The sequence below is a fragment of the Sus scrofa genome, chromosome 9, assembly GCF_000003025.6.
Source record: "Sus scrofa isolate TJ Tabasco breed Duroc chromosome 9, Sscrofa11.1, whole genome shotgun sequence".
In the NCBI taxonomy this organism is placed as follows: domain Eukaryota; kingdom Metazoa; phylum Chordata; class Mammalia; order Artiodactyla; family Suidae; genus Sus; species Sus scrofa.
The window spans coordinates 109,383,646-109,411,371 of NC_010451.4; the positions used below are offsets into that span (position 1 = coordinate 109,383,646).

Here is a 27,726-nt window from a genome sequence, read left to right on the forward strand (position 1 = left end):
GAACGATTGTTTTGCCCTATTCCTGCATCCTATTGAAAATAAATTCAGGAGATCCCGTGGCGCAGCAGAAACTAATCCAACTAGGAACCATGCCTGAGGTTGCAGTTAGATCCCTGGCCTTGTTGAGCTGTGGAGTAGGTCGCAGATACGGCTTGGAGCCTGAGTTGCTGTGGCTGTGGTGTAGGCCGGATTCCACCCCTGGCCTGGGAAACTCCATACGCCTCGGATGAGGCCCTAAAAAGAAAAAAAAGAAAATTCAGAATAACCTTACCTTCACTGTCAGATAAATTAAAAGGGGAAACTGCATCCTAAACAGAATATTTCTAATTCTTATGGGTTGATACAGGCTCACCCGCAGATCATTTTTTTTTTTAACACTTGAAAGATGCTGCAATCATCCCAATTTTTTCCAGAGGCGTTAGCTCGAGGCAAGTGAACCCCACTCACCCCTGATAAATGATTAACGTTGACACGTGTTTGGAACTACAAACGCTGGAAGGTGCCGAACAAGGCGCTCAGAATGAGGAAACTGAAATAACAGTAGGGCTGCTGTTTCCCAGGTTTCTAAGGAGATGGGCACTGCGGCCTCGACCAACCAAAGTCCAGCGGGCCAGGGGATCTGAGTCGGGCCAAGCCACTGAGGGGCTTAGCAGAAAAAGTAGCTGGCAGAGCGCTCTGCTCGCACCGGAGGCGGCGCGCCAGTCCGACCAGACCGCGAAAGGCTCGGGGCTCCTCGCCCGAAACGAACCAGATTGGAGCCCGGACCGCAGAGCGTAACTGGCCGGCAATCGGGGTACCTCGCGCGCGTCCGCCGGCCGGCCTGCGCTTCGGCTCCGCGCGCGGGGAAAAGAGCGCGGCAGTTGAAACCGTTACCACCCCCGAGTTTTGAACTGGTTCAAACTTGGCTATCGGCCCCGCCCCGCCCCTCCGGCCCGGGAACTCTGAGGCTGCCGGCGGTTCCCGCCAAGCGCCGCGAGCGCGCCGTCCCGCCCCCTGGTCGGTTCCCGCCATCCTGCCCTGGCCGCCTCCCGCCCGCGGCCCGGGATTCGGGCTGCAGAGGCCCCATCGTCCCAGCCAGCCGACCCACCGCCTTCCTGAGAGGCGCCGTGCGTTCGGCGAAAGAACAAAGAGACGGCGCAGCGCTTCCACTCGGCGGCCGCGTCCCTCAGCGCCCGCCCGCTCGCGCGCACGCGCCGCCGGCCCGGCCCGGCTGAGTCCCGCGGGCTCCTCTGCGTGGGGCTGGCTCGCCGCCACGGAGCCCGGCGGGCCTTGTGATTGGACGGGAGCCCGCCTCGCGGCCCGCCAATCGGGGCGGCGCTTAGTTGGACAGGGGGGGCCAAATAAAAGCGATGGCGATTGGGCTGCCGGGTTTGGCGCTTGGTCCGGGAGCGTCCGACACCCACTGGGACGCAGAAGGCGGTGGAAGCCCGGCGGCGGTGGTGGCGCGCGGGAGCGGCGCGCGGGAGCGGAGCGGGCTGGGGCGCGGGGCTCAGGTAGCGTGCCGCTGTCGGGCCGGCCGGCCAGCGGGGCTCCGAAGCTCGGTGAGGGGCGGCGGCGGCGCCGGGATATCCCCGCCACCCCTCCGGGTATCGCCCAGAGCGGGCTTTCCCGGGGCGCCGCTTTGGCTGGAGGGGTGAGAGGAGACCCCTCGGAAGGGGCCGTGGCTTTGGGCTGGCCCGCGCGACCGCGGGGGCGGGCAGCGCCGCACCTGGCGACCTAAGGCGGGACCCCGGGCGGGCGCCCTGGGGGGCGAGCCGAGGGGTCTTCTCGCGCGCCCGCCCTTCGGGAGGCGCGGCGGCTGGGCTGGGGGCGCTCCGGTGCTCGGGGCGGGCCGGCCGCCCGAGCCCCTGTCTCCTTTGTGTGGAGCGTCGCGGCGGGAGCGCCCGGGTGGGACGGGACGCACACAAGTTGGTGGGACCTCGGCACCGAGTGCACACTCAGACAAAGGACGGACTGTGTCTCGGGGGAGCTCGGCGCGGGGAAGGGGCAGTGACACCCGGGCCTGACAGCGGGCGGGAGAGGGGCGTGGGGAGCGCGGGCCGCGGCGCAGGGGGCGGGCTGGGCCCCACGCCCCCTCCCCGCGAGCGCGCAGGCTCGGCCGGGGCCGAGGGGGCCGGGGCGGCGCTGGGAACCGAACTCGGAGCGGCTGCGGGTCTGACATTTCCCCGGAAAGCACCCCCGAACCCCTCGTCTCCACCCGCTCTGACGAGGCGGTCCCGGCCGCCTTTACCCCCTCGGCTGGCTTTCTGTTAAGTTTGAGGAAGGGTCGAGCCGTTCTCCCCCCGCTCGGTTTTGTTCGTTTCGGAGGGCTTTTCGTCGAGTTTCCGCGTCATTGTCCACCCCCCCAAAAAAAGTCGGTGCCATCAGGTCCCTTTTTGAAAATTGGAGGAATCGAGAAGCATGATATTTTGAAATGAAAACTTGGTGAACTCACGCCTGCTGAGTTCCCGCTTTCTAAAGAATCATATTTTTTTTAAAAAATTACATGCTCTTTCGGCCAACTTATGTGATACATCTGAGACTGGCGACAGGTGCTAACGAAATCAACTGTCATTTAGTAAGAGATTATTCTCCAAATCCCCAGGGATTGAATGAGGATGCGATGGTAGAAAGAATTGATCAAGCAAAATGTTTATGACAAATGTGTGTTTAGGTGGTCTGGTTAGCAATTCGTCATTAATTGGTCTTGTTTTCCGTGAACAATAGCTTTGTTGAGTCAGAAAAGACTGACTACAGAAATGTTTGTTGCCTAAGAAATTGAACGTGTGCTGTCCACAGTTAAGCTAAACTTCCTTTGTTTGTCACACAGGATCTGTAAAATTTAAGTCATTTGGAAACAAAGATATGTCTTTGGTATTTAAAAATATTTTACTTCAAGGTTTACTTTCTGGGTTTTAAAGGTCATTTATCGGATTAATTTTGTGGCTTTTTAATGTCACATAAAACACCATTTAAGAAAATCTTTAAAAAACACTAATGCTGATACAGTTGAATGTAGGCTATACTTCTAAGGGATTTTAAGAGCGTGTGGGATCCTAACCATTAGACCACCAGGGAGCTAGGGGGTTTGGAGTTTATTTTCCACTACTCTTCATTCATCACCGTTAGCAACTATTTTATGTTTGGAAATAAAATGTAGAACAAGTGTGTAATCCTAACAAGTTTATTGATAATTTTATTTCAAGAAAATGAAAGTATTTATGACCTATTTTAATTTCCTTTTCATATTACCTAAAGTTAGGAGTAGGTAGGGTTCTAGTCCTGGATGTAAAGAATCCTTTCTCTCTTTGTGGTGGTGTATTTGGGAATTTAATGCTTAAGTTCTTGAAAACACTTAGGAAAATGGCATCTTAAATTCTAGTCTTTGTGGCAGGGGAATATCTTCAAAGAAGAGGAATTTAGGAACATAGCACCGATTTGCATTGTTCTATCTGATGATCTAATGTTCACCCTACCATCTTACGGTTTCATAAATATGGAGACAAAGAAATGCAGTGTAAAAGTCTTTATTACATATTTTGCAGTGTTAGACACCGCTGAACAGACATTCCAGGTGCTGTCCTAAGTATTGTTTACTGTATTAGTTGCTAGTAATTATCTATTAAAAAGTCCTCCTGATAATCTGGCCTCTTGTTATAAGATGAGCTAGTTAGGGAGATTTTGGTAGATATTTGGATCTTTTAGGATAAGAAATTGCAGTTTTTCCTTACTTGTTTGTGTACACTATATTTGGCAATTACTGTCTTTGTAGTTGCCACAAGATTTATTTTTAAGTTTTTTTGGGGGAATTGGTTTTTAATTTTTTATTTGATTTGAAAATGTATTTAAGTAGCAGTGATTAAAAAAACCACACTTGTTGATTTAGTGAAGTTAGGCACACAAAAAAGCTGTAATACTTTGATATCAGCTTTGCCTTGCACACATACATATAGGTGATTGTCTTTGTGTTGGCCACTTAAAATTTTTAGGCAGATTTCCCCAGGTTACACTGAGGCTTTCTAGGATATCTTCCATCCTTTGAGCTGGCATGCTTAAGGAGAACGAATTAGTTTCCATCTTGGCCTAAAAAGCGGTAATTAAGAAAGTTGATTTTTTAAAAAATCAACAGCAATAAAAAAATCCTCTGATCTCATGCATTCTGGGGTTAATTAGAAATGACCAGTGGATTTGTCTTGAAGTCTTTTTGTCCGTGAAGAAAACATTTTCTGTGAATTATGAAGGATTCTATATGGGCAGGTGAAATCTTCAGTTTGGAGGAGAGCAGGAGTGGAGACAGCTCATTAAGTTCAGAGGAAGCTTCACCTGTTAGAGGCCTTCCTTGAGTCTCAGGCACAGGTGTCTGCAAGGGCTTTGTTCATACTTTTATTGTAGCATATATCCAGTTGCATTGCAATCATTTGCTTGTGCATTGGGCTCCTTTCACTATACTCTAAAGTGCTTTGAGGCAGAGACTCTGTCTTTTCTTTGTATACCTAGTAGTTGCTAGAGAGTAGGGGTTAATCGTTGAATGAATGAAAGAAGTCTGAAAAATGTAGGAAAATAAGTTGAAAAAGGAACTTGCAAAGCAGACAGAATATGTTCATATTTATGTGATGAGGAACTTTGGAAGGTGTTTTTCTCACCTTTGGGGAGGCAATGTTTACAAAGAAAAATAATTGTCAAGGTGAACAAATTCCAAGATTTCTCCTAGTTGTAAATAGTTTTAAGATGTTGGAAGTTGAATATCCCTTAAAAGCAGCTGTTGGTTTTCATGTTTGGTATTTCAGGTAGCTAGGGAGAAGCGTGATGGATCATCTGGATACCTGTGTATAGTTATCTGCTTAATTTGTTTGATGTTGAAATTGATGATGGTTGTGCAGAAATATAAGGTGAGAGTACATCTTTTAATCAAAAGGTGTCTAGTTACAATTAATGAGTTCTTTATTTGAACAACGTGAGGTAGGTTTTGAAGCTAAAACTGAAGGAAGTGCTGCCAGTGTAATTACAGATCATTTATTGGAATGCTCTATCTTTCTTTTAAAATGATATGATCAATGTAGATTTGCAATCCAATAATATCTCAAAAGACATAGCTGGCTTGTAAGATGATTGCACTGTTTTATATCTTGCTGCTGCACCACTACTTGGTGCAAGAATATGACAAAAACGAAGTGAAAAAAGACAGTAATGTTAAATAAAGTGCCTACTGTTTCCCAGATGCTGTATTCATTCGTTTGTTTTTTACTGTGGTAATATTCAGATCAGATGCTTTGTTTTTAGTTCTTGTAAAAACCGTCTCGGGTCCATCAGTAGATGTTTGGATAAACAAAATGTGGTTTTATACATACAATGGAATATTTAGCTATTGAAGGAATGATATCCTGACACATAGTATAACATGGGTGAAACTTGAAAATGTTATGCTAAGCAAAATAAGCCAGACACTAGAGGAAAAAAGTTGTGTGATTCCATTTATGGGAGATACCTAGAATAGGCAAATTTACAAACAAAAAGTAGGGTAGAGGTTACCATGGCCCCAGGGGAGGGGGCATGGTAGGCTAGTGTTTAATTGGGACAGAGTTTTTTGGGGAATTTGAAAAAGCTGTAAACATGGAAGGTGGATGGAAGGTGGTGACGGCTGTACAGCACTTTGAATGTGTTTAATGCCACTGAATTATATGTTTAAAAATGGTTAAAATGGTAAATTTTGTCTTATATATATATTTTGCAGTTAAACCTTTATCGACAGCCACACTCTACAGATCTTTACAGATAGGGAAACTTTGCTGTAGAGGATTAAGAGTTTTCCCAGGACTATCCAGCTAGGAATTTGCAGTCAGGATCCAAACTGAGATTCTATTTGGCTCCATGTTAAACCTCCTGGTCTCCCGGATAATTGAAGACACATATCAGTTCTAAGAAGAGTGAGTTTATTTGAATCAATCAGAAAGCATTCTTTAAAAGTAGGTAATTGTGGTTTTATGGGATCTGATGCCTTTGACAGCTAAAAAATGTCTTTGTGGATTTCTTTTCAGCCATAGTTGTAATAGTGTGCACTCTGGAGGGAGTACAATAGAGTTTTAAGAGTGAGATCTTTGGAGTCAAGTTGCTTGGGTTCCAGTTCCTGTGCTGGGCACGTTGTCTTTGATGTCTGAGTTCCCTGTTTGTAAATTGGTGATCATAATGAGAGGTATTCATTCCATAAGGTTGTTGAGAGGATTAAATGAATTAATGCATGTGAAACCCTTAAAACCACACCTGGCATAAAATGTTTGATAAGTGATTTTTAGTTATTGTGCCAGTACTTTTTAGAGTTGATGTACTTTCTCATTAATGGAACTAAACACTTTGCAATTTTAAATATGTGCTTAGAACCTGTATGTAAAGAAAAATGGTGCCATGCATGCTTTTATCTATTTTTGTTTACTTAGATTGTCAATTGATTAAAAACAGATGTGTTCATTTCAAAATACTGAAACACTTTAGACTTTTATAAAGTGAAACCTTTCTTGATTGATCCTTGTAATCTCAAGTCCTCCTCTTAGCAGTTTGGTGTATATTCTTCCCAAACTTTCTAGTGTATTCATGTGAATATGTATTTATACATCTATCCTACAAAGTAGGATCAAGTTATTTTGTTATAGCACTTGTTTTAAGGTCAATATAGAGATTGTTCCATCTTACAAAGCTGATATTTCTTGTGTATTTGGTTGACACTGTTTAAGTGCTTTTATTTTGTATGTATACTGTAATAACAAGAGTTGGAAAAATTAGGTAACGAGTTAATGGTAGCATAAGGGTTTGAATTTGGGCTTCAAAGCCCCGATTTCTCAGCTTGGGTATGTGTCTGTTTTTGTTTTTGTAAGGCCCCTGAGCTACCAATGATTTTAGCATTTCTTAAAGAGTAGTGAAACAACACCCCCACCCCACCCCCAGAATTGCAAGGTGACTGGATGTGACCTGCCAAGCTAAAGTACTTAACCGTGTGGCCCTTTACAGAAGTGTGCCGCCCTCTGCTCTAAGCATAACATACATAGAAATCAGGGTATTGTCAAGCAGTAAACTAGTCATCTATGGTGGGCCTGGTGCTCTCTCCCCCAGAGGAGGCAACATCTTTATGTATCTTTGAATGTTTGCTTGACAGCTTCTATAGGGAGAGTTGCTGGTTCAAGATTATGCACATTTCAAGTTTTAATAGATGTTGTAAAATTGCTTTCTAGAGAGGTATCCATTTTTTAGTGTAAAAAATCAACTTAATTGAATTGTAATTTATAAACATTAAAATGCACACATTTGAAGGTTACAGTTTGAAGCATTTTGACAAATGTAAACACCTGTGTAGCCAACCATCACCCCAATCAAAACATAACCTTGCTGTCATTTCAGAGTTCTGTTGTTCCTTTGCAGTCATTCCCTCTCAACTGCCCATCAGATTTCTCTTGTGCGAGAATTATGAATGAAATACACAGGCTATACTCTAGTGACTGGCTTCTTTGATCCAATATGTTTTTAAGGTTTATCTTTGTTGTTGCTTGTTTGAGTAGTTTTTCTTTATTTCTCAGTAACATGCTATGTTTTCTTCATTTACCTGCTGATGGATACATGGGCTATTTTCCGTTTTGGCTCTTATTAGTAAAGCCTATGTGACCATTTGGGCAAGCCTTTTGTGGATGTATCTTTTACTTTCTCTTGGCTAAATACTTTGTTGTTGGACTGCTGGGTCATGTGGTAAATATTGATTTAACTTTATGAGAAACTGCCGTACCATTTCCCCAAGCAGTTGTGCCATTTTGAGTGGAGTAGGGTTTGTGTTGTCATTGTGGGGGGCTGTGGTTCTCCGCGTCCTTGCTGAGGCTTCGTCCCATGTTGCTTTAAGTCAGTGGCATCCAAGAGGGCTGAGTATTTTGTGGTTTTTTTGGTTTTTTTTTTTTTTTTTTTTTGTCTTTTTGCTATTTCTTTGGGCCGCTCCCGCGGCATATGGAGGTTCCCAGGCTAGGGGTCGAATCAGAGCTGTAGCTGCCAGCCTACGCCAGAGCCACAGCAACGCGGGATCTGAGCCGCGTCTGCAACCTATACCACAGCTCACGGCAACGCCGGATCGTTAACCCACTGAGCAAGGGCAGGGACCGAACCCGCAACCTCATGGTTCCTAGTCGGATTCGTTAACCACTGCGCCATGACGGGAACTCCTCTTGTGGTTTTAATATGCATTTCCCAAGTGGTCAGTGATGTTAAACATCTTTTCATGTGCTTATTGGCCATTCGTATACTTTTTTTGGTCAAGCCTTTTGCCCATTTAAAAAACTGGAGTGTTTGGCTCATTGAGTTGTAAAAGGTCTCTATATATTCTGGGAATGTATGCTTTATCAGATGTATGTATTACAGATGTTTTCTCCTAATTTTCTATTTTAATTTTGTGTATTTTTGACAATATATAGATTAATAATACTAGAAGCATAATCGTTTAAATTCAGTTAAATTGTGTGAAAACAGGAGTTCCCACTCTCTTAAGTGGGTTAAGAATCTGACTGCAGCAGCTCGGGTGATTGGAGGTTCGGGTTTGATTGCCACTGGGCACAGTGGGTTAAAGTATCTAGGATTGTCGAAGACGTGGTTTGGATTCAATCCCTGGCCCATATACTGTGGGTTCAGCCATTAAAAAATTTGTTTGTGTGTGAAAACAACTTTGTTCTTAACCTTCAAGTCATTCAGAATGTTTTGTGTTTGCAGAAACATGGACATGAAAAAGATACTTATATAGATGGTATTAGATGTGTGTGGCATGGGGGAGTTTTTTGGGGGAGGAGGCATACCCCGGGCATGTGGAAGTTCCTGGGGTAGGGATGGAACCCGAACCATAGCAGTGACAACACTGGATCCCTCACCCGCTGAGCCACAAGGGAACTTTGGAAATTTTTTAATTAAGCTAGCTAGTTTTGAAAGTGATAATGTTTAGTAATTCTTTAAATTTCATTTTTGGTAAATTTGGACCTTTCCATTTAGTAGTGAGGTAACATTTTTCTTATGTATTTTTCTTAAGAGGATAAATAGGGATATTAAAATTGACTTTGGTCTTAGAATCTGGTAATGTAGAAATGATGATGAGATTGCCAAGCTACATCTGTCAATAATTAGCTTGGTCTAACTATTTTGATAAGTTTTTTGTTAGATAAACAGACGGCTTTTCAGAGTACATATACTTGATTTCTGTGTACTATTTTATTTCTGCGAAGTATCAGTTCTTTCTTTTGCTCAACACCTCCATTATTCGTACAATAAATTTTAGTTTTTCTTCGGTATACGGGTAACACACAATCCCACCTTTTCCCTGTTTAATAAGAAAACAAAAAAGCAATCATTTGGGCTTCTGCGGGGTGATTTCTCTCCTTGGCCAGGTTGTTGTTGCAGCAAGAAACTCCTGAGGTTGATATTCCAGGCTGTCTATGGAACAGCCCACACTCTTTCAGCTGCCCTCATCTCTGATGGTTTTCTTATACTTTTCCTCTGGTGAGTTCAACTGGTCTTTTTCCTTGTCTCCAGGAAATGGGACATGGAGAGTCTGCGTTCTGTCTTCTTTCTGGAATGTCTTCTGTACTGCTTTAGCATCTCAAGGGGCTGTTTAGCCTGTTTGGCTCAGAACACCCCATCCCCCTCTCCTAACCAAACTAGACAGTTTCTCTCCTTCTCCCCTTCACTTTAAGCTCTAGTCTACTCGTCTACATGGTAGAGGTTAGAAAGGGTTTTGTATATAGTAGATAGAAATAAAATTTTGTGAAGTTGATTTAGGACCAGAGCCCCAGAAACTTGAGGCTCTTTTCTTTAGCAACAACTCTGTAAATAATTGTTTAAATAGCACCCCTACCCTTTAAAGCAGAGCCTTTAAGGGTCTATCTGAAGTGAGTTTTGTACAGCTGTGCTGTGTATCACCCAGTGAATTTTGCTGCCTCCTATCAGGTACTGTTATAAAATTTTAACTTATTTTCCTAATATTGTTGATTAAAGTCAGGAAGCTTTAATCAACAATATTTTAAAAAGTGGGGAAAATAAAATAATGATTCTGCAAATTTATCTCGGGATCATTTTTATCCCTTGGTTGCATTGATGTGAACTAAATTCATAAACAACATGTCAGGATGTTTCTAATAAGTTAAAAGCATCAAGAAGAAAACATGACTATTTTATCCATTTTAGTACCTTGATTTTTGATACTAAAGACCATCTGAGAAGTGATTTTGTAAGCAAAACACAGAAATTTAAGAAAACTAGTTGATTTTCTTTAAACAGTATAAGAATTCTAATCATCATTAAAGCAGCTTTGTATGTTTTTGATGTCATAGCCTATAATGAAATTTCACTGTATTCTATTTATAGAATGTGCTTACATATAGGACTAACTAAATAACTAAATAACTAAATAAACCTGCCCTGTACCTAATATACATGTAGCCTGTAAGTCAAACATTTTACTTCTGAAATTTGTTGAAAGTCATGTACTTTAATTATTTAAAAAACATATTTGTTAAATGAGAAAATAATTACCTGTCTTTGGAATATTATAAAAAACTAAGATGAACTTCATAATCTTATAACAGTATAAAGGTTAGGTTTGATGAGGGAGGAATGTGCAAGGCCTAGTTGGTAAAGCAAGAGATTTATTAAGTCATCAGAGGGGCACGGTCTGAGCTCAAGATGGCGCCAGCTCTCACTGTGAGGAGGTGCTGAGCTTATAAAGGATCTGTGATGGGACTCCGTGGCTGGAGGTGGTGGCGGAAACTTGTGGCAGGAAGGGGGAGGGGAGGTCTGGGGAGGGGTAGGTAGTCAGTCCCGGGACAGAGAGCAGTTAATCCTTGTAGGTGGTTAATCTATGCTCCACATTCCGGGAAAGGGTGTAGATCTTGTGCTGGGCCATACCCACGTCCAGAGCAGGTCTCCAGGTCAACAGTCACATTTGGGAGATAAGGGTCTGTCTCCATCTTCCTGGGAACCTATCATTCTAGCCTTTTGTTATATGAGTTAGCAACTATTGGTAATGATCTGTCATATTATTAGGTAGAAAATCTTTATAAATTTTTATAAAATGTATAAAATTTGAATCTAAATGTTTCAAAATTCAAATTATTAGTGCAAGCAAAAAAAAAATAGTGCAATAAAATTTGCAAAATTATTTTTAAAATCCCTAATGGGTACTATGAGATATATTACCATGCAAAGTATTTATTTGTCAGAAAAGGTTGGGAAATGCCCTTCTAGAGTAATCAGTAAGGAATTTTAAGTGGCAGAAATATTGCTTGAATAGGCTTAGTGGAGGAAGATGTTGTCCTACTTGCCCCGTAAGTAATTTTGCCTCTTTGGAGAATATTTGTCTGCTTGAAATATTCGTCTACAGAGCTCAAGTTAGTTGTAAAGAAAATATTTTGGAGGGTGACTGCACCAGCATCTGGATATTATGCAAAGGACACAGGTTCTAGGCTAAGCTCTGCTATTCACCTGGTTGTATTTCCTTAGCAAGTAGCTTTTGTAGATCCACTTCGTGGTGACCAAGATAAATAAATGGAGCAGGTTATGATTACTGAGGGTCTACGTGTGCCTTCCAAAGAGAGTATGTGCATCTCTGTTCCGCAGATGAAGAAATAGGGACTTGGTGAAGGTAAGTAACTTGCCTAAATTCACACTATCAGGACAGTGGTCCCTTAGAGAATAGGCTTTTGCTGCTTCTAGGGTCCTTCTTAGTTCAAATACTGAGATGCTAGGTGCTTGGTTTCTGTTAACCACTTAGATCTATTTCTCTGGAGAGTTTGAGAAATACCGAACTTAAGTTCACATTAGCTTCACAGGTAATAGTGATGCTCCCTAGCTGGCACTTAACTGTTACATGCATTTCTCCCAAATTGTTTTACCAGTTTATCCATTCATAAAACACCTAATGCTGATTACAGCCTATTTTTTTGCTTTTTTGCTTCTGCATAATAGACATAATGGCACCTAAAATCCTTTTAGGACTATGATGTATCTGACTAAACTAGCTTTGTAAACAATCAAAATAGAATATTGTGATTTATAATAAGTTTACATTGGTCTTTGTCCTGTTTCTGGCTCAGAGCTCCTAAAACCCTTGGAATGTAAGTGATAAGAATGATAAGGATGTCCTTTGATATTTGTAACCAACCCCTTTTAGCCATACCTATGTTTAATGTAGTAAGAGATGACTTTAGAAAGCACCTAAGGATGGGAGCTGGTTGCTAGGGAACCACCCTTGAGATTGAAGGATTGAACTTTGAGATGCCACTACCCCCAACCCATGGAGAGAGAGTTTGTTCGCCAATGACTAGAGATGTAATCAACTTTGCTTATGAAGCCTCCATAAAAACTCAAAGGGACAGGGTTCAGGTAGCTCATGGGTTGGTGGACACAGGAAATTCAGGAAAAATGACGTGCCAGAGAGCACAAAAACCCCTCCCCCTTCCCACACACCCTGCCCTACACACCTCTTCCATCTGGCTGTTTCTGAGTTATACTCTTTTATAATAAACTGGTAATGTAGTAAGGAAAGTGTTTTCCTGAGTTCAGTGAACTGCTCTAGTAAGTTAACTAATCAAAAGCTATCTCTATCTCTAGGTAGATAATGTCAGCTTTGAGTTGACTTGTAGGGTACCCAGCTGGTGTCTCAGATAATTGCTTGGTTTGAGGAAAGCCTCCACACATTTGGTGATTGAAAGTATCAGAAGTAAAGTGGATTGTGTGTAATGTAAATGAAAACTCTAAGAGAGTTACTCTTTATACAGATCTGCTTTGATAAGTTCAAACTTAATGTTTGACAGTTTTCCCTATAGAATTTACTCTTGTGGTTAAATAAAGTAGTTGTTCTTTACCATTTGTCTGGCGTTGCGTGGTATCCACTAATACCGTAGAACTAAATGGCTCGCTGTACTCTACAGTTTTCCAGAATGGAAACTTTCCTCAAATTATTTATTGGACACCACAATCTTATTAACCCATTAGGGCTATTCAAATAAAGGGTAAGGTACTCTTTTCCTTATCTTTGACAGAGACATTCTGTTCCAACTCTAGAATCTAGAGTACTGAACAAAAACTCATGTCTTTTCTAGGCCCAGAGAGTCTAAAACCCCTACATATTAGGCACTATTTTAGCCCCTCCTGTTCTTTTCCCATCTGCAAGCAGTGTGATTGAAGTCTTGTTTTCCTGCCTAAAAAACCTTAGTTATTTCAGAGAGACAGTTGCAGGGATTATACAACTGGCTTCCTTTTAGTTGGCAAATTCTTTGTAGCATTTCATAGGTATTTGGAGACTCAAAAATATTTTTTCTCAGGGCTTAAGTATTTGTGATAAGTGATATTATAGTAATAAAGTCATTCTCCAGACCATATACTTGGTAAAACAAATACTGAAAATATCATTGAGTGTAAATAATACTTGAAGAGTTTGATTTTTTCTAATACCTCAGCAATATATATTTGTGATAGACCTTGAGTGTTGGAAGATCATGAAAAGACTTACAGCTCTTCACTGCCCCTACTCCTTTACTTCCATGTTGTCCTGAAACTAATACTGTTTAGGGGAAAGAATTTAGTAGGGAGTTTTTGAAGGGTCTCTGAGGAGTTCTGTTGTCCATGAACTAAAGAAAAGGCACTTGGCAAGCATTTTTACTCCCTTGTGGTGCAGATGAAACTCCAGTGCTGAAACAACCAGGTAGGGGTTACTTGGTTGTAGGATGCCTGGAAATTCTGAGAACTTCTAGAGATACTTTGGGACTAGCGGTTTGAATGACCAAGTCCATTCTATGCTTCAGTCTTCAGAATATAGAGGAACTGTGTTTTGGTTGGGGATTCAGATAAAAGGTTATTGTCTAAGGCAACAATAATATCTTGGCAGAATTACCCATGAAGAGTCTCTGTAGAAGGATGCTGTAACATAAATACCTTTTCTGTCTGTCTGTCTGTCTCTCTTTTTAGCCGCACACACAGTATGTGGAAGTTCTCAGGCCAAGGATCAAACCTGAGCCACACAGGAACTCCATAAATACATTCCCTTTAAGTCTAAAACCAGCCTATCTTTCCTAGAGTATGAGAATGGATCACTATTCTGTTGAGCACAGAATTGTTGGTTTGCACTTAGGGGCCTGTGCTATGTGAAAAGCATTTTCAGCCCTTCATTGCTGAATACATTGTCAAGGACAGGTTGTGGGAACAGTAGATTCTTGTCACCCCTCTTATGCTCACTTAGGTAACTTATTGCTTGGAATAATGGGTAGATCCCTTGTATTTACCTAAATTGAGTTTCTGTTAAAAAATATGTTATTAAATTTCTACTTGGCTTATTTGATGTGTAAAATTTAAAGTAGGCATGCTAGAAGGAAGAACAACTGTCATTAGACTTAACTTACTTTTCTATGCTTTTTGTTTGTATCAACTGGAGTGTTGAAGAAATAACTATCTCATGACCCAGCCTTGAATTATGATGAGTTGTACTATCATAGTTTTGGTTTCTGGTGCATCAGTTTTTGTTCCATTTTCCCTCCAACAGTGTCTCAGTAAACTGATTCAGTACCCAACAAAATGAGAGGATTCAGCTTATAAAATAGGTTTTGTATAGTTTTCAAAGAAAACTACTTTGGGGATGTCAGTTAATCTGTTTTGTTTGTTCAAGCAAATTATTTAAAACCTTTATAGTAAATCAGTTTTCCCCTTGCCGTTTCTAAGATGTGTCTATGAACAGAACTTATGAATAAACCCAGGAATGCTGGTCTGTAGATGCCATTTTTTTTTTTTTTTTTCTTTTGGCCATTGCTGCAGCATGCAGAAGTTCCTGGGCCGGGGATTGAACCCACACCACAGCAGTGACAAAGCTGGATTCTTACCCACTGCACCAACAGAGAATTCCTATAGATTCCATATTGAACATATTGAAGGAAGAGTTTAGTTTACTCTCTGCTGGGAGGAAAATTACATTTATTTTTGTGGAAAATACATTATTGCAGATTCTACTCACTTTTACTGAAGCAATCCAGTTAATGTTTTCTATCATTCAGCTCAGATTGCCACATTACTGTAATTTTCCTGTGCCTTTTAGCACAACTCTGCCTTTTTAGCACTACTTAAACCAGGGCTACAAATATGATCTGTATTTTTTATTTTCCCTTGTCACTAATCACTGGCACATTTGTTTCTTAACTTCTTGAATACAAATACTGTTCATAATACTTTCTCATCTGTAGTTGTATGTACAAGTAATCCACTAAAGTGTAGGCACTGAGACGCTTGTTGTGTCTTACAAACTTGTGTCTCTCACAGGATTTAGCACTTGCAGAATGTTTGATAAATTCTTACTGACTAGTTGATAGTTCTTGTATTCCTGGTTTTCCTGAGCCATTCAAAATGAAGTTCAGAAGTTTCTTTAACTTGAATTTTTGCAAGTCGTTTGGGTGGAATATTTGGGGCCAGCAGTAGTGAGCTTCTGTATTTTTGTCACTTCCTTCTCCCTCTCCCTCTCCCTCTCTCTCTCCCTCTCCCTCTCTCGTTCTTTTTTTGGCTGCTCCTGCAGGATGTGAAAGTTCCTGGGCCGGGGATCGAACTTGTGCAACAGCAGCAACCTGAGCCCCTGAATTGACAACACTGGATCCTTAAAACCTGCTGTGCCACAAGGGAACTCCTTTTTCTCCTTTTTAAATAAAAAATAGAAGCATGCTAGGAAGGGAAAAGGAACAAGATGTTTATTTTATCTTTCTTTTATGGGGGTAGGGTGAAGTCTGTATATGAGGAGTTAGGGAGGATGGGTTAGGTAAGCAGGAGGGTCAGAAGAATGACCGTAACCATAGATGGTATATTGTTACAGTGGTGAAGGGTAGATGGATGAAAACATGCAATCTGTTTAAAACACATTTTGTTAACATTAGTCTCTTAATTTGGCACAGATGTATGGCAAACTCTTTGGGATTGTGTAGTTGACAGTTATAACAAAGTATCCTTGATTAAATATTCTTTGCATAGATTTTTTTTATTTGCTCTTTTTCTTTTAGTTGCAAGAATGGCAATCTCTAGGCTTTCATTCTTAGAAATATGTCTTTTAGAAATATATATAGTTTGAGTATATGCCAGTTTTAGGCTCTCTGCTAGGCAAGGGAAAAGGCAGGGTATTGGGCTTTCTGATTGATACGGTGTCTAGATATACCGTATGGCAGCTGTTCTCCAAGCCCAATCTGTGGGCCTCATGGGATCTGAGAGATTGAAACTTTTTGTAATAATTTAAAGTATTATTTAGCTTTTTTTTTTTTTTTTTTTTTTTTTTGTCTTTTTAGGGCCGCACACCTTGGCATATGGAGGTTTCCAGGCTAGGGGTCTAATCAGAGCTGTTGCCACTAGCCTCTGTCACAGCCACAGCAACTCAGGATCCCAGCGGAGTCTGTGACCTACACCATAGCTCACAGCAACGCCAGATCCTTAACGCACTGGTGAGGCCAGCGATCGAACCCGCAACCTCATGGTTCCTAGTCAGATGCGTTTCCGCTGCACCATGATGGGAACTCCCTGGCTTTTTTTTTTTTTTAATACTGTGTTGACACCTGCGTAAATGGTGGGAAAATACTGGTAGGTAAGGACTGTTGGCACCTTAGCCCTGGAAGGTTTTTTTTGTTTGTTTGTTTTTTGTTTGTTTGTTTGTTTTTTTAAAGAGGAAGTTCCCGTTGTGACTCAGCGGAAACAAATCCAACTAGTATTCATGAGGATGTGGGTTCGATCCCTGGTCTTGCTCAGTGGATCAGGGATCCAGTGTAGCCCTGTGCTGTGGTGTATGTTGCAGATGCGGCTGGGATCCTGCGTGCTGTGGCTGTGGCTGTGGCGTAGGCCAGCAGCTGTAGTCTAATTGGACCCCTAGCCTGGGAGCCTCCATGTGCTGCAGTTGTGGCCATAGAAAGCAATAATAGTCATAATCATAAGCCAGTTTTGAGAAAGTCCTTGATGAAAGAAGAAAAAATTAGTTTTCTTAACTCTTGATCCTGAGTGTGCATCTTAATATTCTGTGCCATGAGTTGGGACTGCGCATAAAGGGCTTCTGCTGCTGCCCAGGTATGGTGGTCTCTGAGGCCGCACTTACATGATTGAGTTGCAAGCTGCATAAGCTACTTTTTTCATGGGAAACCATTTTGAGTTGAAAGAGGGGTTGGCAGACAAACTATGATTATTCTGACTTGGTTATTTGGCAAATATTTGTCAGCAAAGTGAGCCTGTCACTTCAAGGAAAACAACTGACCAGTTATTTGTTGCTGGTGGTTAACATTTGAGCTTCCAAGCAAAAATTAAAATTTTTGGAAAACTTCTATCTGTCACTTTGAGGTTGACAGCTTCCCAACAGATACTTAAAGGCTTTTCTAATGAGATCAGTGGGTGAACTTATGGAAAATCCGCATAACTCAGTGGCCCAGTTTTCAGATGCAGAGTGATGTTATAAAATCATGTATGGGTTAGAGATGCAGTCAGAGGAGATAGATTAATGAATTGTAATGTAGCTGAGTATATCTATTGATACAATTTCAGATTCCACACTGCAACTAACCTTTCAAGAAACTACTATTGCTTACTGAAGAGTGGTGGTTGTCTTGAGGAACAACACCTGTGAGGTTGAATTACAAGCTGAACTAGCCACTTTTTTTCTTATAACAGTTTTGGAGTAGTAGCAGCTTGAGATTCACAGTTACCTCAAAAGCTGTTCATATACTTTTCCCTTTTCTAGCTAAATATTTGGGAATGGATTTTCTTATTCTTCAACCAAAACCTGTTGGAACAGATTGAATATAACAGCAGATAAGAATATGTTGTCTTCTATGAAGATAGATATTAAATAAATCGGCAAACTGTAAAATAAAATAGTATCCCTCACTGATTCTTTTTTAAAGGAAAATAGTTTTTAAAAAATGAAATGTGTTATTATATTAACAGGCTTCCTGTTGGGTTGTTGTTTTTGTTTTTGTTTTTTTTTTTGCTTTGCAGGGCTGCACCTGTGGCATATGGAAGTTCCCAGGCTAGGAGGATCAAATTGGAGCGACAGCTGCTGGCTAACCCCACAGCCATAGCAACACCATATCCGAACTGCGTCTGTGACCTACACCACAGCTCATGTCAATGCCAAATCCACCACCCCCTGAGTGAGGCCAGGGATCAGACCTGCATCCTCATGGATACTAGTCAGATTCGTTTCTGCTGTGCCATGATGGGAACTCCCTGTTGTTATTTTTAAATGAATTAATATTTCAACACTTTCTCAGTTTTAAATTTCTAATATGCTAAATATCAGTAGATACAACCCATATAAATCAAAGGGGGTCCTGAGACCAAAATGCTTAAGAATGGTGTCTAGTGTTTGGACATTCTACCTGTTCTCTTTGTGCTGGTAACTGTGATGTGAGTAATTACTATCTCAATCTGTATCTAAATTCAAATCCTTAGTTCCCAATGGCTCACTCAGGGCTTCCTCTTCAGCCTCTTTTTGATCATCCTTTCTCCTCATGAGTACATCTGGTTTTTAAATTTTAGAGTCTCTTGCCATCTTTTTTTTCCATTCTTACTACTGTCTACCCAGTCAGAACCCTTATTATTTTATTCCTAAATTACTTCAGTACTCCAGTTGTTTCTAATGTTTTTTCAAACCTGAATGTTGAATGGAACCCTGGGGTTTACGTGACTTTAATTTTATTAATATGCTCCTAAAAATATACACTTTTTTTTTTTTGGTCTTTTTAGGGCCGCACCAGTGGCACATGGAAATTCACAGGCTAGGGGTCGAATTGAAGCTGTAGCTGCCTGCCTATGCCACAGCAATGCAGTGATCCAAGCCATGTCTGCAACCTACACCACAGCTCACAGCAGTGCTGGATCCTTAACCCACCTAGCGAGGCCAGGGATCAAACCTGTGTCCTCATGGGTGCTAGTCACATTCATTTCCTCTGAGCCACGAAGGGAACTCCCAAAAATATGCACTTATTATAAAACCAAAGCTAAGTTATAGATTAAATACAGTCAAATCAGCAACATGTATTTAATGATGCTATTTTTGCTAACATGAATAGCCAATCTATGTCTTTAATTTGGCTTAGTTAAGACTAATACAGAGAATGGTTATTTGCATATATATGTTTTTAATAAAATGCTGTTAACTTTTCGTCTTTATTTTTTCATGACAATTAGACCTAGAGGTTAACCTGAGCTGTGACTCCTAACAGTCCTCAAATGCTAGTTTTAGTGCCAATTGAAAATTCTGTGAAGCTGTGTAATCACTGGAGCCTTGTGAAATTACTGAAGTCTGCATTGGATGGATATTGAATTCATTATTTTTGGAATCTTTATTAGGAGATATTGTATTGCATATTTTACTACTAGTTTGCTGGTTGGTGGGAACAAAATGCAAGCTGATGAGCTTTCTGCCATCCCACTGGCTTTGTAACACACAGAGTGGTGTTCAGCATAGGGTCCTGTGCTTGCCAGCCTTACCATATGTGCCTTACTTTACTTTGCTGTTGAGTTTTCTTTTCATAACCCTGAACACCGTCCTATACTAAACATTTTACTTTTTGTTTCCATCCAAGTAGACTTTAAGTTTTTTGAGGTCAGATTTTTGTCTGTTTTATTAGGTTTTCAGTTTCTATTGAGCACGTAATGTGTATGAGATGTTCAATAAATAATGATTGAATGTGTATTAAGACTTGTCTATTAAAATCCCAAACTCAAATGTTCATTTCTGTGTTATGTGTTTAATACCATCTCCCAGCTGAGGCAAAGACAGTTTCTCTGTCCTTCTTAAACACAGCTAAACTGGACCTGAATTGTATAGAATTGTTTGATTTGTCTGATCAATGGCACACTTTCCTTGGTTCAGAGTCTTTATTAATATAGGCTAAAATCTTTTTAAAGTAGGTACCATCTCATGAGCTTATATGGAGAACCCACCTCCCATTTTAAATCATTCAAGTAATGTTGTCTCAGATTTTTTTTTTTTTTTTTTTTTTGTCTTTTTGTCTTTTCTAGGGCTGAACCCGCAGCATATGGAGGTTCCCAGGCTTTGCAGTCTAATCGGAGCCATAGCTGTGGGCCTATACCACAGCCATAGCAAGGCGGGATCCTTAACCCACTGAGCCAGGGATCAAACCCACAACCTCATGGTTCCTAGTTGGATTTGTTTCTGCTGCACCAGGATGGGAACTCCTGTCTCAATTTTTAAGTAGTAGAATTAGATGTGGAAATTTCCCTCTCAAATTATGTCTGTGTGTATTTTTTGTTTTTTCCTATTTAATATTTTGCATAGAATTTTAATTTTTCATATTTCTGTTCTATCATTTTAAAAAGTGGATGCCATTTAAAAAATGAATGTCTTTACATTAGGTAAATTTACTTATTTTAAGAAAGAAACCATTTTTTAATAATTTTAAGATTTCAGTAACCAATGGTACATTTGTCAAAATTAAGAAATCAATTTTGGAATTTCCCATTGTGTTAAGAATCCAATATTGTCTCTCTGAGCATGCAGGTTCAGTCCCTGGCCTCCCTGAGTGGGTTAAGGATGCGGTTGCCACAAGCTGCTGCAACATTTGGCAGATGCAGCTCAGATCTGGTCCTGCTGTGGCTGTAGATTGCAGCTACAGCTCCCATTGAACCCGTAGCCTGGAAACTTCCATATCCTGAAGGTGCTGTGGTAAAAAGAAACAAACACACACACATACCCCAATATTACTATGTTACTATTATCTAAATTGGAGACTATTTTGATTTTATCAGTTTTTCTACTTAACCTTTTTTTCTGCTCCAGGATCCCATCCAGGACACAAGGTTGCATTCAGCTGACTCCTTAGCCTCTTTGGATCTGTGACAGTGTCTCAGTCTTTTCTTGTTTTTCACGATCTTATTTCTTGATCAGGTGTTTAGTCAAAATGTCCTTTAGCTTGGGTTTATCTGATGTTTTTGTGTAATGATGGAGGTAAGAGGTTGTGTGGTTTTCTCAGCATATGTCGGGATGCTCAGTGGCAGATGGTCTAACAAGGCTGGGGGTTCCACCATTCCTCACTGGGACATTAGGTTTCCCTCCCCAGACTCTGCTTTGAAAGTGACCCTCCCTGGAAGGGGCTTGAGTGAACGCATTGTTTTGGGATTTGGTGAAAGGATGACTTGTCCTTCCCTCCCATTTAGTTGCTTGATCTCTTCTTCCTCTCATAGACTCATGGGTACTTATTGTATTAGGTTAGAATACCTTTGTGGTTAGATTTGCTGCACAAACTACTACAGCTTTGGCGGCTGGGAGGTCCTTCAGTTTGATTTTTATCTTCTGAGCAGACTTTTCTTCTCGTGTTTTCCCCGTCCTAGCCCTAGGACCAGCCTTTCCCTGGAGCTGGCCTCCTTATGCTAGAGGATGGCATTTCGGAAAGGAAGGTGCCGGCGCGGAGTCCCCCTAGGGGTCCTCTGGGGCTCTGGGGGCGGAGCTTGGAAGGCCGTGGGCGTGGCGCGGGGCGTCTAGTGTCTGTCCTCGGGGAGTTCGTGTCTCAGATTCCGGGTCATCACCACCTCTTCTTCATTTGTCCTTGGCACCCGTGAGAAAATATATCAACTCCGGTGTTTCCGTCCAGTTTTCATCTTGCCGTCCCCTGTCGGGTCAAAAGACATTTCCGTAGTTTCATAGAGTTGACCCCCCACCCCACCCGTTTCTATTCCTTCCTGAGATCCTCTGCCACCCTGTTTTCATTTACTTGCAGACGGTATGACTATGACGTTTAAGAAAACGACTTGCTTTGTTTTCTCATTGACGTTTTTTGCAGTCGGGAGCCGGAGCCGGATCTGTAGCCGCATCTCCCTCACCTGCTGTGGGGATTGACAGCCAGAGCTTGGCGGTGTGTCGCCGGCTCTGTCCGACGCTGTCCCGGATACCTCTGTGACAAAGGTCCTCCTCACACGAGGAGAGGGAGGCTCGAAAGTGTTCAGGGTCTGGACCGGGTTCACACAGAGCTGGCACTGGGAGAACTAGGGTCCGAGTGCAGGGAGGCCAGCTTTGCAGCCCCCGCTCTTGCTTAAGTTTCGGGTAGAACTGAGGATGTGAGGACCAGATGTCTTCTCTTAGTTTATTGTTGGAGCTTAGTTTGGAATGGAGAGCACTGCTCCTCACTTTATTTGTCCCATGTCTTTTACAGACCTTTTCATCAGGAGAGCGCTCTTTTCTGCCGCCTGAGCCTGGCGGCTTGGAGCCGGCCCCGCGCTGAGTGGGGGCGAGTCCCAAGGAGTAGGGTGCCGCTGCTGCCCTGTGTGGAGCTCCTGGGAACCCCCCTCACAAATCCCTTCGGGCATAAGACCCACTTCTCTTACGTAATTAATTTTTAAAATCCCTTACCAAGAGTTCCATCTGTATGTCTAAATTCTCTTTATATTTGTTCTCCTCAGCCTTATTTACCATTAATTTGCTTTTGAATTAAAGCAATGGGTTTTAACTTTAAAAGTAAATGAGTTAGTAAATAAGACTAACAGCTGCCTTCAAAGCATTTTAAATATAAAAGGTCTATTGGAGGCTGGTGGTTTTTCAAAATTGAAGATTTTAGTTAGGGAAGGACATCAAAAATATTGCAGTTACTTAAAAGCTGGGTTTGGATTTCACCTTGGTCTAGTATCCAGTTAAGGGTCAAAGATAATGCTGTAGATTTAGTTAAGAAGGATAAGTAGTGTATGTAGTTTATTATTTAGTTTTTTTTTAGACAGGTAGCAGCTGAATGAAATGGATGGCTGGTACCTTGATTTGTTAAATCCTTTAGGAGTGAGAAACCTTTAAAGAGGGGCATCAAAGGCACTGAAAATGCCTGGGGGACTTTTTTTTTTTTTAAACTCCTCAGTCCTTGGCAACTGAGTAAGGAGGGCAGGAATGTTATGTTAGGTAAAGACCTCTTACAAGTGGATTAGGATTGGTCCTGACAGAAGAATGCTGATTCCTGGGCTTTGTGGCTCAGTCCCTGCAGGTAGAGAGGTGTGACTTGACTGGGACAGTCTAGACCCTGGAGCAAGGGCGGAGCTCTTTAACTGGTGGGATTAGAGCCACTTGTGGTAATGCTGTTGACTGTGAAATAGGTCTCCTGTTCATTCAGGCATTATTGAACATAAAATCTAAATACTAGAGTATTTCTCAGACCCTGGCTGTATTTCCTGTGGTGGAAAACCTAATCCAAACTGGTTTAAGCAAAAAGGAATTTTTTGGCTCATGTAACTGAACAGTTATGGAGTTGGTTTGGCAAAGCGTGCCTCGTTCAGGGGCTAGAGTCCGCGTCATGGCTTTGGGTGTTTTGTTTTTTGTTTTTGTTTTCCTCTGTTGTTGACCGTTGTTTGCAGACTCTCCTCTTGTGATTGCAGTTGGCTTTCAGGAATTCTTTGGACAGCATGTTTCCAGGTTCAAACCTAAGTGGAAGAGGCTGAGCATTTCTTGTCCTGACCTTGCAGGGAACTTTTTGAGACTAACATCCCTGTTCATCCATCCTTGTACTGGTGCTGACTGCAGGGGCTGTGGGCAGGGACCTTAGGCGTCCTCCCATGAAGGCAGCAGTCCCCAAAGAAAGTGAATCGATGCGGAGTGGCAAGAACAAGACCGTGTGGACCCTCATGGGACAAGCTTGATTGCAAGAGCATGGTGTTCAGGATATTTGAGTTTGATTTATTCATAAAGTAGACTTGAGGCTATGTAGTTTTTCTTTATTTAAACTGTATGTATGCGGCATTCCCGTCGTGACTCAGCGGAAACGAATATGACTACTATCCGTGAGGATGCAGGTTTGATCCCTCACCTCGCTCATTGGATTAAGGATCCAGCGTTGCCGTGAGCTGTGGTGTAGGTTGCAGACACGGCTTTGATCCCACGTTGCTGTGTCTGTGGTGTAGGCTGGTGGCTCCATATACCAGGGCTGCAGCTCTAAAAATCCAAAATAAATAAATAATAAGTAAACTTCATGTATGTAATTCTGTAAGGCTTTACTATGTTGTATTAAGGTCTTGATGGTTCCCTGCCATAACTTTGTCTTTTGAATTAAAAGCATAACTGTTGTTTTGGTTTCACTGTATATAGGTGGATTTTTGTTTTAGTGACTTGAACTCTAATGTTTTAAAATAGTATTGCTCTATTGCTCTATTATTTTCTCAATTTTCCTTTTTTTTTTTTTTTTTTTTTTTTTTTTTGGTCCTTTGGCCTTTTTTGAGCCGCTCCTGCGGCACATGGAGGTTCCCAGGCTAGGGGTCTCATCGGAGTTATAGCCGCCAGCCTATGCCAGAGTCACAGCAACTCGGGATCCGAGCCATGTCTGCAACCCACACCACAGCTCACGGCAATGCTGGATCCTTAACCCTCTGAGCAAGGCCAGGGATCGAACCCACAATCTCATGGTTCCTAGTTGGATTCATTAACCACTGTGCCACCATGGGAACTCTAATTTTTATTTTCTAAGATAAAAAATTAAATTCTTTGGCTATGGCCATGGCATGCGGAAGTTTCTGGGCCAGAGATGAAACCCGTGCCATAACAGTGACAATGCCATATCCTTGATGGCTAGGCCACCAGGGAACTCCAAATCATAAACTGTTTTGATTAAGAGAAGCTGTTTTCATGTCCTGGTTGAAAATCATAGTAGTGTCATTTCATCTATGAAACTAAATAAATCTTTTGAATGAGAAATTTAAGAATTGGATGTATTTACAAATCCTCATCCATTTAGTAGTCCATAATGGTTTCTTTCTGCTAGTGTATGAATATTCAGTGCTGCATCTTAATACTTACTGGGCTATGATGTGGTGGGGGACTGTGAGAAGACCTGATTTGTCTGCCTTCAGGTGGGAAGGAGCAGGGGAGAGGAGCAGAAAGCGCTAATGTTTGAGGGCATGAAGGCTTCTGCCCACCAGGCACAGAGGAAGGTGAGTCTGGTTTTTGAAACTTTGGGGTAGCTGGTGTTATCCTCAGTGTTTGGATAAGGTCTTTAAGGCACTATCAGCTTCCTTAATAAAAGGAAATTCCAGAGGATCCTGCTGTCCCTGAGGCTCAGCTCCTCCTGGGTTCTCTGTGATGTAGTGGCTCGCCCTCCCTTCCTCTGCTCAGGCAGGGCAGCCACCTTTCCTCTTCATACCTGACTTTATAGTGCATTTTAATACATCTGGTTTTTGTTTGTTTTTAAATCTACCAGGCACACAAATGGGTAAAAATGGTTCTTAAAACTGAAGAATTTACAGTGGGGGTGAAGTGGGGTGAAGAAGTTGAAAATGGGACTTTAAAATGTTATAAATACTACGATAATCAGAGGGAGTTTGTCTTATGTAAAACATCCTTCTAGATGGTGCCTTAAGTTTTGTTGTTTTTTTTCATGGATCTGTCTGTTTACCCCTATAGTTTCAAAGAATAGTCTGCATATTTTTATTTCTAATCTTAACTTAGAGGTCATGACTCTTATATTTTGATAATTTCCCTTCAGTGAATCACTGTGCCTTTTCTCATTCTCTCTCTATTGTGCACATTTACCAGATTGCCCTACAGCTTAAAACTTAGTACTTCTTTATTTGGAACAACTTTGTGAAATTTATAAACATGGAAATTTATCCATACATGCCCTCCTATAGTTTGGTTCCAAATCAATTTTTAAATGTTCTGTGATCTAACAACTTGTTAGTTCAGTAACAGCTTTGGTTTTATGCTGACGTATTTCTTTGGAGACGTTATGGTTGAAACAGCGTAGAAGGTATTCCAGAATGTTAGACACAGAGGGCTCTAGTACAAAACATGAAGTGCTAACTAATGTAGTGATACCTCTTCATCACGACATGGGAAATGCATCTTCAAAAATGAACTGTATATTGTACATCAAAGAAAATGAAAACCGTGTTCCCAGTGTGTGTTTTATCAGGTACAGTGGTTGCCTCCAAGGACCAAGAAGATTTTGTGGAGGCAGTGAATGGGACTGGTTGTGTTTAGTTTATAAGCTTTTTTTTTTTTTTTTTCCTTTTCTTTTCCCCTCCCCCTCCCGGGCTGTACCAGCAGCTCCTATGGAGGTTCCCAGGCTAGAGGTCAAATAGGAGCTACAGCCACTGGCCTGCAGCACAGCCACAGCAACACAGGATCTGAGAGCCACATCTGTGACCTACACCACAGGTCAGGACAACACCCGAGAACCTTAACCCACTCAGAGGCCAGAGATGGAACCGCAGTGTTTTTCCCTGTGCCACAGCAGGAACTCCATGATAAGTTTATAAGCTAATGAAGCAATGGATAATCCCTTTTTATCTGATTGCTCTCCTGTCTAGTTCCTAGGCTTCTGAAGTGCAAAATGTCAAAAAATTCTCATGGAATTACTTGAGCTCACCTGTTAACTAACAAATGTAAAAGCAAATAATTGCCACAAAGTTATTTTAAAAATAAAACTCGAGGCTCTTCCTAACTGGTGTCTTTTTGCCCTACCGCACAGTCTCCCTAGCTTCTCCCACACTATCTCTAGTACCTCAGAGCTGGGGTTGTCTGTGGAATTTAGTCTTCCCAGTTCTGAGGACTGTCATTTTTGTTCTACTCTTCAACCCGTAGGCAAGGTCACACCTTAAATCTTTTACAGGAATAGCCCTGTCTCTGATCTCATTCAACTGTATTTATCATAAATTCTGAAATCTCTTCATTCTTCTCATTCCCTTAGCCCTTGTAACTTGGGTTCTTTACCTAATTTGGGATCCACCTTTGTTGACAGTGTCTGCTTGGGGCATCTCTGCCTTACAGCCCTGGTCCAGCTGTCGCTGGCTCTTACCTGAGTCCTTTCCGTTTTGAAATCCCAACTCAACTTTTAAGGTTGAGTTGTCACCTTTTCGGCCATCCTTTTGCAGTTCCTTACCTGCCTCCCACCCCCATACTTTTGTGTATTCATCTCACATTGTAATGTATGTTCTTTTAGGCCTTTGCAGGTAGGATATAAGCTCAGCAAGGGCAAGTTCTGCATTTCATTCATCTTTGTGTATTCATTGCCTGATTCATAATAGTCATTTATCACTGGCTTTCTTTGCCCCTCTTTCAACTCTGAATAATCCACCATTTGCTTTCTTCATCATTGTTTGGGGGTGGAGTAGTCTTACAGAAAGTTACCCTCTAACTCCTGGGCTCTTTGTCTTTCTCTAATTCCTCTCCTAAGGCAGTTTTCTCTCTGCCTCAGGGCTTACGTAAACAGGTTAGTGAAACCCTAATCTGTTATTCAAACCAGAAAGTCATCTTCCCGCATATCGGAAATCAACACCAAGTTTTCTAAGTGACTCTCAAAATAATTTACTTTCTTTCATCACTAGCATCGTTGTAGAAGCTGCATCCTTTCTTGTCTGTCGACAGATCTGCCTGCTGTCCAGTCTAACCTGAGTTTACCTTTGCATTTTATTCTCCTCTACCCCTCCTCCTATGCTATGCTGCAGTTAGCTGGGCTTTCCAAAAATACAAATCTCCCTCCTCCTCTTTTACTTAAAACCTCAATGGCTTTCCTTTACACTTCAGTAAATTAAAGCAAAATTCTCTAAATGGGTGGCATCTTTTCACCATCTGATGGAGGAATGTCCTAATCTTTTGAAGATGCAAGTATGATTTTAACACTTTGATGAGAAAATGTTTTGGAAGAGGATGCTTGTTTAGACTCTCTAGTGTGAATCTGGTAGACTACAGGGCTGGACCACTTTGCAGGCAGTTGGCTTCTAGGGCCTCTGAAACTAAAAATGAGGTCAGAGAGG

The 27,726-nt window shown here is 41.7% G+C and overlaps 1 protein-coding gene across 8 annotated transcripts in view; it reads left to right on the forward strand.

The window, feature by feature from the left end:
- Positions 1,331 to 27,726, forward strand: part of EZH2 (enhancer of zeste 2 polycomb repressive complex 2 subunit) — a 65,968-nt gene continuing 39,572 nt past the window's right edge. For 2 of the 8 annotated variants that reach the window (XM_005667760.3, XM_005667763.3), the window contains exon 1: positions 1,371 to 1,493. The gene's annotated coding sequence lies outside the window, so the exon portion shown is untranslated. 8 annotated transcript variants of the gene reach the window in all.